Below are 12,237 nucleotides of genomic sequence, written 5' to 3' on the forward strand. Positions count from 1 at the left end.
AAACATAAAAAGATTGATAAACATTTAGCCAGACTCAGCAAGAAATAAGGAGACAGGACCCAACTAAACAAAATCAGAAACAAAAGTCGTGAAATCACAACTGATACCACAGAAATTCAAAGGAGTGTAAGATAATACTGTGAGCAACTATATACCAACTAGAGGCCCGGTGCACAAAATTCATGCACTGGCGGTTGGGGTTCCCTCAGCCCAGCCTGCCCCTCTCACAGTCCGGGAACCCTCTGTGGATGTCCTACTGACAGCCACAGTCTGGCAGCAGAGGCTCGGAGCAGGCGTCGTGTGTGTGTATGTGTGTGTGTGTGTGTGTGTGTGTGTATGTGTCTGCTGGGGCCTGCCCCCAGCCACGCCACATAGGCTCAGAGAAGTTGCTCTGTGTGTGTGTGTGTGTGTGTGTGTGTGTCCCCTGGGGGTCTGCCCCCAGTCACATTGGAGGCTCAGAGCAGGCACTGTGTGTGTGTGTGTGTGTGTGTGTGTGTGTGTGTGTCTTGGAGGCTTGGAGCAGGCGCCCCACTGTGTTGATCTCTCAGGCTCCTGGATTCCACTGTATGTTATACTCGGAAAACTACAGGACGGTGAAAAAGAGATAGAGGAAGACATAAACCAGTGGAAGAATAAACCTTGTCATGGATTGGTAGAAGTAACATTATTAAAATGGCCATACAATGCAAAGCAATCTATACATTCAACACAATCCATATTAAAATACCAATGGCATATTTTGCAGATGTAGAACTCATATTTCAAAAATGTATATGGAATTGAAGAATAACCTGAATAGACACAGCAATCTCGAGAAAGAGGAACCAAGTTAGAGGAATCACAATAATATCAGATATCAAATTATACTACAAAGCAACTGTAAACAAACCAGCCTGGTACTTGCACAAGAACAGACATATAGATCAATGGAACAGAACAGAGAACCCATTAATTGACCCAATCCATTATGCTAAGTTAATATTTGACGAAGGAGGCAAGAGCATACAATGGAGTCAAAAGTCTCTTCAATAAGTATTGTTGGAAAAATTGGAGAGATACATGCAAAAAGATGAAGCGAGACCACCGACTTACCTCATAAATAACAATAAACTCAAAATGGATAAAAGACTCAGATATAAGACATGAACCCATGAAAATCCTACAAGAAACAATAGGCAGCAAAATCTCAGACATCTCTTGTAGAAATATGTTTGCAGATACATCTCCTAAGGCAAAGGAAGCTAAAGAAAAAATAAACAAATGGGCCTACATCAAAATATAAAGCTCTGCAAAACAAAAGAATTCATCAACAAAATGAAAAGTGAGCCCACTGTATGTGAGAACATAACTGGCAATTATACATCTGATAAAGGGTTAATATCCAAAATCTATAAGGAACTCATACAACTTAACAAAAGGAAGACAAACAATTCATTGGGAAAATGAGCAGCCCTAACTGGTTTGGCATAGTGGATAGTGTGTTGACCTGCAGAGTCAAGGGTCCTGGTTTTGATTCTGGTCCAGGGCACATGTTCAGGTTTCAGGCTTGATACCCAGAAGGAGTCATGCAGGAGGCTGCTGATCAATGATTCTCTCTCATCATTGATGTTTTTATCTATTTTTCTCTCTCCCTTCCTCTCTGTAATCAACAAAAATATATATATTTTTTTAAAAATTGAAATACAAAAATGGGCAAAGATCCTAAATAGACACTTCTCCCAAGCAGACATACAAATGGCCAAGAATCATATAGAAAAAATCTCAAAGTCACTGATTATCAGAAAGCTTCATATTAAAATGACAATGAGGTATCACCTCACACATGTCAGAATGACTACCATCAACAAATTAACAAATGACAAGTGCTGGCAAGGTTGTGTAGAAAGGAGAACCCTGGTACACTGCTGGTGGGAATGCAGACTGATGCAGCCATTATGTAAAACAGTATGGAGTTTCCTCAAAAAATTAAATATAGAACTGCCATTTGACCCAGTAATCCCACCTCTGGAAATATATCCTGAAAACCCCAAAACCACAATCAGAAACAATATATGCATCTCTCTGTTTATAGCAGCATTATTTACAATAACTAAGATTTGGAAACAAATGCCAAGTGCCCATCAATAGATGAATAGATAAAAAAGCTGTGGGATATTTATACAGTGGAATACTATGCAGCTGTAAAAAAAGAGGGATCTCTTACCCTTTGGGACAGCATGGATGGAAATGGTGGCTATCATGCTAAGTGAAGTGAGCCAATTGGAGAAAGACAAATATGGCATGATCTCGCTTATTTGTGGAATCTAATGAACAAAATGATTTGACCAACAAAATAAGACCCAAAGCATGGAGGCATGGAACAGACTGACATACCTCAATGTGGGTGTGGGAGAACAAGGAGAAATAAACCAAAGAACTTATATACTTATATGTATAGCCCATGGACATGGTCTATAGTGTGGTGAAGACCTGGAAGGGGGGGTGGTTGGGTCAGGGTTGGGCAGAGGCAGGTAAAGGGGTGGGGGGAGAGAAATGGAAGACATCTGTAATACTGTCAACAACAACAACAACAAAACAAACAAAAAAAAAACTAACAACTATTCTTCTCAAACTATTTTCAAAACATTAAAGAGGGAAATTAAACTAATTTTATGAGCCCAGCATTAGCCCAATTCCAAATCATATAAAGACCTCCAAAGAAAACCATTTAGGCCCATATCTCTGCTAAATACAGATGGAAAATCCTCAACAATTATTAGGACCACTGCGATACCAATATTTAAATATATGTATACCATGTTCCACTGAGATTTATTCCTGGAATGCAAAGGTGGTCACACTCTCAAATCCATTATGTGTCACCCCTCAATAAAAAAAATGAAGAATAAAATCATATGATGATAACAGTCAATTTCAAAAAAAGTGTTTGACAAAATCCAACACATATTTATGATGAAAACTGTTAGAAAAATGGTAGAAAACATACCTCAACATAATAAGGCCATGTATGACAAACCCACAGAAAACATCATAATAAACTACACGCCCATTGCACGAAAATTTGTGCACTCAGTGGAGGGGGGAGGGGTGATCCTCAAACTGCCCTGCACCCTCTCACTGTCCAGGACCCCTCAGGAGATGTCCAACTTCTACAAAGGCAGAAGAGGCTCCCACCACTGTCATTGTGCTCACCAGTCTTGAGCCCAGCTTCTGGCTGAGCAGTGCTACCCTTGTGAAGGCACACTGACCACAAGGGGGCAGCTCCTGCATTGAGAATCTGCCCCTGGTGGTCAGTGCATGTCATGGCAACCAGTTGTTCCACCATTTGGTCAATTTGCATATTACCCTTTTATTATATAGGATGAGGAAAAACTAAAAGCATTTCTCTTAAGGTCAATAACAAGGCACAGATGTCTGCTTTCAACAGTCTTATTCAACATAATACTGAAAGCCGTAGACACAGCAACCAGACAACAAGAATAAATAAAAGGCATCCAAATAGAAAAGTAAGTAGTAAAATTGTCATTAATTGCAGATGGCATGATACTGTACATAAAGAACTCTAAAGATTCTACCAAAAAGCTATTAGAACTGATTAATAATATTCAGTAAAGTAGCAGGGTACAAAATAATTATCCAGAAATCTGTTGCATTTACATACACCAATAATGAACTATCAGCCCTAGCCAGTTTTGCTCAGTGGATAGAGCATCGGCCCACCAACTGAAGGGTTGCAGGTTTGATTCCAGTCAAGATCGTGTACCTCATTTGAAGGCTCAATCCCAACCCTGCTTGATGCAAGTGCAGGAAGCAACCAATCAATATGTCTCTCTCACATAGATGTTTCTCTCTCTGTCTCTCCCTCTCCAGTACACTCTCTCTAAAAATCAATGAAAAAATATCCTCAGGTGAGGATTAATAATAATAATAATAATAATAATCTATCAGAAAGTGCAACTAAGGAAACAATAGCATTTACAATTGCACAAAAAAATAGTAAAGCATCTAAGCATAAACTTAACTACGGAAGTAAATTTGAACTCTGAAAATTATAAGGTACTGAAGAAATAAACTGAAGAAGATACAGATTAATAAAATAATGTAACATGCTCATGAAATGCAAGAATTAACATTATTAAAATGTCCATTCTACCCAAAGCAATCTATACATTTAATGCAATTCCTATCAAAATATCAATAATGTGTTTCACAAAACTAAAACAAGTAATCCAAAAATGCATATAACCCCCAAAGGACCCTGAATAGCCAAAGCAATCCTGAGAAAGAAAGAACAAAGCCAGAGGTATCACACTTCCTAACTTCAAATTATACTACAAAGTGACAATAATCAAAACAGCATTGTATTGGTAGAAAACCAGACACACAGACAATGGAACAGAATTGAGAACCCAGAAATCACCCCATATGTATATGGGCAAATGATTTTCTACAAAGAAGCCAAAAACATAAAATGGGAAAAAGAAATCTTCTTCACTAAATAGTGCTGGGAAAATTGGAAAGACTCATGCAAAAGAATAAAACTAGACTTCTGTTTGTCTCATATACCAAAATTAACTCAAATGAACCATGGTCTTCAAGGGGATTTCATGAATTTCACCCCAAAGGCAAGGGAAGTAAAAGCAAAAATAAGTGAATGGGACTTTAACAACGAAAACCTTCTGCTCAGCAAAAAACTGCTCCAACAAAACAAAAGACAATCAAGAAAATGGAAGAAGTTATTTGCAAACAACAGCTGTGACGGGGTTATTATCCAAATTATATAAAGAATGCACATTGGCTGGGTTGCTCAATTGATTGACGCATCACCCTGTACACCGAAAGGTTGCAGGTTCAATTACCAATCAGAACACATACCTAGGTTGCAGGTTTGATCCCCAATTGGGGTGCTTATGGAGGCAACAGACTGATGTCTCTCTCTCTCTCTCTCTCTCTCTCTCTCTCTCTCTCTCTCTCTCCCTTTATTTCTCTCTAAAATCAATAAACACAATTCTCCCATGTGGATAAAACAATTAAAAACTCATACAACCCAATACCAAACAATCTAATTAAAAAATGGGCAGAGTCCCCAGCCAGTGTGCACAGTGGTTGAGCATTGACCTATGAGCCAGAGGTCAAGCAGTTCCATTCCCAGTCAGGGCACATGACTGGGTTGGGTGGCAGGCTCAATCCCCAGTAGGGGGTGCACAGGAGGCAGCCAATCAGTGATTCTCTCTCATCATTGATCTCTCTCTCTCTCTCTCTCTCTCTCTCTCTCTCTCTCTCTCTCTTTCTCTGAAATCAATAAAAAAATATAATTTTTTTTTAAAGAATAGGCAGAGGAACTGAACAGACACTTCTCCCAAGAAGACATATAAATAGTCAACAGATATATGAAGAGATACTCACCTTCACTAGCTATTCGGATAATGCATATCAAAACTAGAATGAGATACCACTCCACATCTGTCAGAAAGGTTATTATCAACAAGACAGTAATAACAAGTGTAGCAGTTTTTATATAATGTTATTTATTTTAGTCTTCTCTCTCCCTTGGTTATTCTTTCTAAAAGTTTGTAAATTTTTGTTTAACTTTTCAAAATACTATCTCATACTTTCATTACTTTTACTATTTTTTGTAGTTTCTATTTCTTTCTGTGTATACTTTCAGCTTTATTATTTCCTTCCTTTTGCCAACTCTATGCTTAGGTGTTTTTTTCCCCTAATTTTTGAAGCATAAGTTAGGTTTTTATTTGAGATTTATTTTTTTTCTGAATGCGGGCATTTATCTCTATAAATTTCTCTTTAAAATTGCTTTAGCTGTAACCATAAGTTTTAATATGTCGTGTTCCCACTTTTGTTTTCCTCAACAAACTTGGATTTCCCTTCATCTAAGACCCATTGGTTTCCTTAAAATGTATTGTTCATTTTCCATTTATTTGTGATCTTATATTTTCCCCCTGTTTTTGATTTCTAGTTGCAGACCGATGAGATCAGGAAAGATCATGAATATGACTTCAATCATCTTAAATTTATGAAGCCTTGTTTTGTGGTCCACTACCTGATCCATCCTGGTGAATATTCCATCTGCACTTAAGAAGAATGAATCTTTTCCTTTTGAATAAAATGTTCTGTATATGTCTGTTAAATTTATTTAGTCTACTATGTTATTCAAGCCTTCTCTTTCCTTATTGATGACATAGCCATTGTTAAAAGTGGAGTATTCAGTTATGCAAGGTACATAAGTTATGGAGATCAAATGTACAGTACGGTGACTATAGTTAGCAATACTTTAGATATACTTGAAATTTGCAAAGATTGTAGATCTTAACTATACCACACAAATAAGACAATTATCATTGTGAAGCGATGAGTATGTCAACGAGCTTGACTGTCTGATCATTTCACATTGCATACAATTACTAAAACACCAAGTATATATGTATGTAAATATTTAAATATATAAATATTTATTTGCCAGTTGTTAAAAAAACAACCGCAGGCCTAAAATGGCACCACTCAGACTAAAACCTCATGATACCAAGCCTAAATTTAACACTTGATCAGCTGGCCAGAAACATAATCCAATGAACCAGTCTGCAATTTTCTGGTCAAGCATCAGTAAGGTAATGTGTCATTGTGGGCCCTCAACAACCCCATAAAGAGAAGAGTCAATTTACATGATGAAAACCCTTCCCATTCGCTTTCCCCTGAATAAAAGGTGTCCTATCTCAAAAATAATCATTTGTTCTTCTTTTTTTATTTTAGTTAATAGTTCGCTTGCTCCACCCTTCTCCTATTAAAACCTTCCATTTTGTACAACTCTTCTGAGTTCCCATCACTTAATAAAGCCAATTTGAACTTCAAATTTACTTGGTTAAATTTTTAACACAATTATACCCAAAAGAGCTTTTTATTTTTCAAAAAGAAAAGAACTCCATTTACAATACCAACACAAGGATAAAACAATTAGGGACAAATGTGACTGAAGAGTGAAAGATTTGTACACTCAAAATTATAAAACATTGCTAAAAGAAATAAAAAAAAGATAAATAAATGGAAAGACATCCTTTGTTCTTTAAAAAAATTAAATTTTTTCCTGGCCAGTATGGCTCAGTGATTGAGCATCAACCTATGAAACATGAGGTCATGGTTTGATTCCCAGTGAGGGCACATGTCCAGGTTGTGGGCTCAATCTCTAGGGGTGGCGCATGCAGGAGGCAGCCAATCTATGATTCTCTCTCATCACTGATGTGTCTATCTCTCTCCCTCTCCCTTCCTCTCTGAAATCAATAAAAATATATTTTAAAAATTAAGATTTCACTCAACTAGGAATAGAGAGGCATTTCCCCAATCATGTTAATAGCATCTACAGTAAGCCATAAAAACTTGTATCATACACAATGGTGAAATGTTGATTTTCTCCCCAATACTGAAAAACAGAAAAGGGAGCCCACTCTCACCACTTCTCAACAATAATTTACTTGAAGTACCAGCCATTGCAGTAAGAAAAAACAGAAAACTCAGAAAGGAAGAAAAAAAATGATACCATCACCATTTTCAGATAACAAGTAGAATATAAGGACAAAAAATTATAAATATTTTACAGAGAAACTACAAGAACTAATGAGTAAATTTATCAGGGTCACAGAATATAAAGTTAATAAACAAATATCAATTCATTTTATATATTAGCAACAAAAAGTTCCACTTGTATTAGCATCAGCAATGTAAAATCCTTAAGAATTTGAAAAATGAGACAAGAGCATACAATGGAGTAAAGACAGTCTCCTTAATAAATGATGTTGGAAAAATTGGACAGGTACTTACAAAAATTTAACTTAGACCATGAGCTTATACAATAGCCAATAATAAACTCAAAATGGACAAAAAATTAAATATAAGTCACAAAACCATAAAAATCCTAGAAGAAAACATAGACAGTAAAATCTCTGACATTTCCTGTAGCAATATTTTTGCGGATATATCTCCAAGGGCAAGGGAAACAAAGGGAAGCAAATGGGACTACATCAAACTAAAAAGCTTTTTCACAGCAAAAGAAACCATCAACAAAATAAAAAGGGAACCCATTCAATGGGAGAATATATTTGCAATTGATACATCTCATAAGGGGTTAGCCATTTCCAAAATATATAAAGAACTTATATAACACAACACCAAGAAGACAAACAATCCCATTCAAAAGTGGGAGAAGGATCTGAATAGAAACTTCTCCAAAGAGGACATGCATATGAAAAACAAACCTCAAAGTCACTAATCATCAGAGATATGCAAATGAACATCGCAATAAGATATCACCTCATAACCTTCCAGATTGGCTACCATCAACAAATCAACAAACAAGTGCTGGTGAGGATGTGGAGGAAAGGGAACACTAGTGCACTGTTGGTGGGAATGCAGACTGGGGCAGCAACTGTGCAAAACAGTATGGAGTTTCCTCAAAAATGTAAAAATGAAACTGCCTTTTGACCCAGCTATCCCACTTCTGGGAAAATATCTTAAGAATCTGAAGCACCAATTCAAAGAATATGGGCACCTCATGTTCATAGCAGTGTTCTTTACAACTAGAGGCCCAGTGCACAAAATTCGTGCACCGGAGGGGGGTGTCCCTCAGCCCAGCCTGCACCCTCTCCAATCTGGGACTGCTGGCTCCCAACTGCTTGCCTGCCAACCTGGAGGGTGTATATTTTTGTTTATTTCAGCAGTTTCACTAACTTAGTAGATTAGCATTAAGAGAGACAGGTAAGCTGTAACCGGGTTTGGCTCAGTGGATAGAGCGTCGGCACTGCGTACTGAAAGGACCCGGGTTCGATTCCGGTCAAGGGCATGTGCCTTGGTTGCGGGCATATCCCCAGTGGGAGGTGTGCAGGAGGCAGCTGATCGATGTTTCTCTCTCGTCGATGTTTCTAGCTCTCTATCTCTCTCCCTTCCTCTCTGTAAAAAATCAATAAAATATATTAAAAAAAAAAAAGAGAGAGAGACAGGTAGATATAGATATAGATGTACGGATAGTCAATTGATTTGCATTTATATAGGTACATATGTATACATATATATATATGTATTTAGAGATATATATGCAGTTATGCTTAATTAATTGGCAACAAAGCTGTTAAGAGATTCAATGGGAGAAAGGACAATTTTTCAATGAATGTTAGAAAAACTGGATATCCACATGGAAAAAATTAATAATCAGAGATTTTAAAATATTAAAAACTAAAATGCTCACAAACCTACATGTAAATTCAAAATTTATAAATCTAGAAAATTACATAAGAGAAACTTTTTGCAATCTTAGATTAGTCAAATATTCACTGTTTTCTATTGGATTTATTGGGGTGACATTGGTTAATAAAACTATGGTGGTGTCAGGTGCACAAGTCTATAATGCATCACCTGCACATTGTATTGAGTTCCCACCACTCCAAGTCCAGTCTCCTTCCATCGCCATTTATCGCCCCATACCCTCTTCTACTGATGCCCATCCTGCTTTCCCTGTGGAAATCACCATGCTACTGTCCATCAGATTTTGTTTTTGCTGATTCCCTTCACCTTTTTCATCCACCCTGGAAACCTCCTTCCCCTCTGACATTTGTCAGTCTGTTCTCTGAGTTTTTTTTATCTTGTTTGTTAGTTTATTTTGTTAATTAGATCCCACATATGAGTGAAATCATATAGTATTGTCTTTCTCTGACTGGCTTATTTCACTTTGCATAATGCTCTCCCCGTCCATCCCTGCTGTCATAAAGATTTTCTTCTTCTTTATGGCTGAGTAGGCAAATGTTTCTTACATAAGATGTATAAAGCATGAAACATAAAAAGTTATAAATTAGGAAAATTTAAAATTTTGCTCTTGAAAAGAGAAAATCAAAGAAAAAAGAAAAATATTTGCAAAATATCTGGCAAATATGTATGAGAAATATGGCAAATTCTGCAGATAATGTAGCCACTTATGGAATACCAGAGCATCGAGCTATGAAATAGGCAACAAAAGTCTAATTGGTACACATCTTTTTTATTTTTTTTAACAAAATAAAGCTTTTATTTTGGTGCTGATATGAGTAAAAGTGAATTATGTTTTAAATTTCACAAGATTCTTTTACTTGTAAATATTGTACTTTTCATAGCCTGTTTTAGACATTATTATTAAATAAAAACATAACTAAGAATATAAGGGAAAGATCCCATTTTTCTTAGTTGTTTATGAAGAAAATGACTCAGAACTTTCTCACCTGACAGGAAAAATGTGTTGCTGTTGTTCAGACAGTGATGGAAAAGTGACTGAGGTTTGAAGGGATTAGAGACCGTGGAAGGGATTGAGAGCCAATACGGATAGAACCAGAAAGTTTCTGAGGACCGGAGAGTGTAAGGCAGTATGCTAGGTTGGAGAGTATAATGGCTCTTCTAGAGGAATCCTTAAGGTTTCCTAAAGAGGGAAAGAAAGAAATTGAACTTGGACAAATCATGAGGATCAAAGATACTAAATTTAGACCCTTTTTTCTAGATTCTTCACTATCTCTAGTAAGCTTTTTCAAATTTTTCATAAACACACACACACACACACACACACACACACACACACACACACCCATTCTAAATCCCCAGGAAACAAAATTCATTTTTAACTCACCTGGTTAATCAGCAGCAGCACAGTGTCAGATTCAAAGGCTGTATTGGGTATCTCTCTTCTCCTGAGTCAATGCTGTAGCACCAAAGCTTCAGTCAGACCACCCAGCTGTCTTCCTGCCTGCACTGTGGCCAGTGGGGCAGGACGTCCCAGGGAAGGGAACTGGACTGTACTTTGCTCCTCTCCATTCTGTGATGGTCATAAAGACAAGCTCACGTGACCGTGAAGCCATGTTATTTATATACTCATGAACACACACACACACGCACACACAAACACACACACACACACACACTCTCACACTCTCTCTGAAGAATGGCTGGCCTTATTCCTGCTTTTGTTGCTTTACCACCACCCCCCCCCAAAGAGAATACCATGGAGTAGAGATTTTAGTGAAACAGCCTCATAACCACTTCCTAGGTTAATGTGTTTGCCTTGTTCAGAGGAAAGCCCAGGATGCTAGATGTGCTGTCACTTAGTTTTTGCAGTCTAGCCTCATTAATTCTACAGTTTATGTGAAATCTGCCCAGGACATGGAAGGTAATTGATTCTTACTTTTTTATCTTCAGCCTCATAAATGTCTAGGGCCTGCCTGTGCATAAAGCTGCCAAATATGTTTAAACTTTTCGAGAGTTTGCTTTCTCCAGGACACTTCTGCACGTTCAATGTTGTCAGTCCATAAAACTGAATGAGAACTTGTAATGGTTGCTCCAGCTGAGAACTCAGGAGACACCCACCTGTCATTTGTTGCTGGATCACTTGCGCTCAGTTTAACCTCTTAGGGCGTAAGATAAATCCCGGGGTCATAACCTGAATTTACTCGATACCTCTTCATTCCTTGGATTTGATCCCTGATGGAAGACCCTAACTACCCTCCTGGCTCTCGGTCCCCCACACTGATGTCAGCATCACGCACTGCTTTGGCCTTGGAAAGGTTCATTCCATGACTGAGAATGCTCTGAATGTCACCTCTCTCAGATGGGCAACTGGGTGACTTAATGCAATCACTTACCAAACCCACTCTCTCCTTCTATCCGGCAGACTAGGGGAAATGTGGGTACAGAGCACGTGTGGGTGAGAAGAGCAGGCCTGTCCTGTTTGGCAGCTGCTCTATTACGTTAGTGCACATGATTGGGGAGAGGTTGTGATGGTCCTGTGTGCACACGGCACATGAGAAAAGCAAGCTGCTCCAGGATCTTCTCTCCTGTCCTGGAGAATTCTGGGACTTGTAAATGCACACATAGCACATCCAGGTGCTGGTGTTCTCATTCCGTGAATAGAAGAATAAAGAAGATGTGGTACATATACAGGGGTGGGAAAAGGTGGTTTATAGTTGCTTGTAGGGCAAAAGACATGCAGGTTACAATTACTATGATAAGTTTATTAACTCTGTGTTTTATATAGACACTATTGTAAAACTATTTTGCCCATCCCTGTATACTACGGATATTACTCACAATAAAAACAATGCAATCTTGTTATTTGTCACAACGTGAATGAACTAGAATGTGTTATGCTAAGTGAAATAAGTCAGACAGAGAAAGACAAATACTATATAATTGTTCTATGTGGAATCAATAAAAGAAAGGACA

Source organism: Myotis lucifugus, unplaced genomic scaffold (assembly GCF_000147115.1).
Source record: "Myotis lucifugus unplaced genomic scaffold, Myoluc2.0 scaffold_641, whole genome shotgun sequence".
Taxonomy (NCBI): Eukaryota; Metazoa; Chordata; class Mammalia; order Chiroptera; family Vespertilionidae; genus Myotis; species Myotis lucifugus.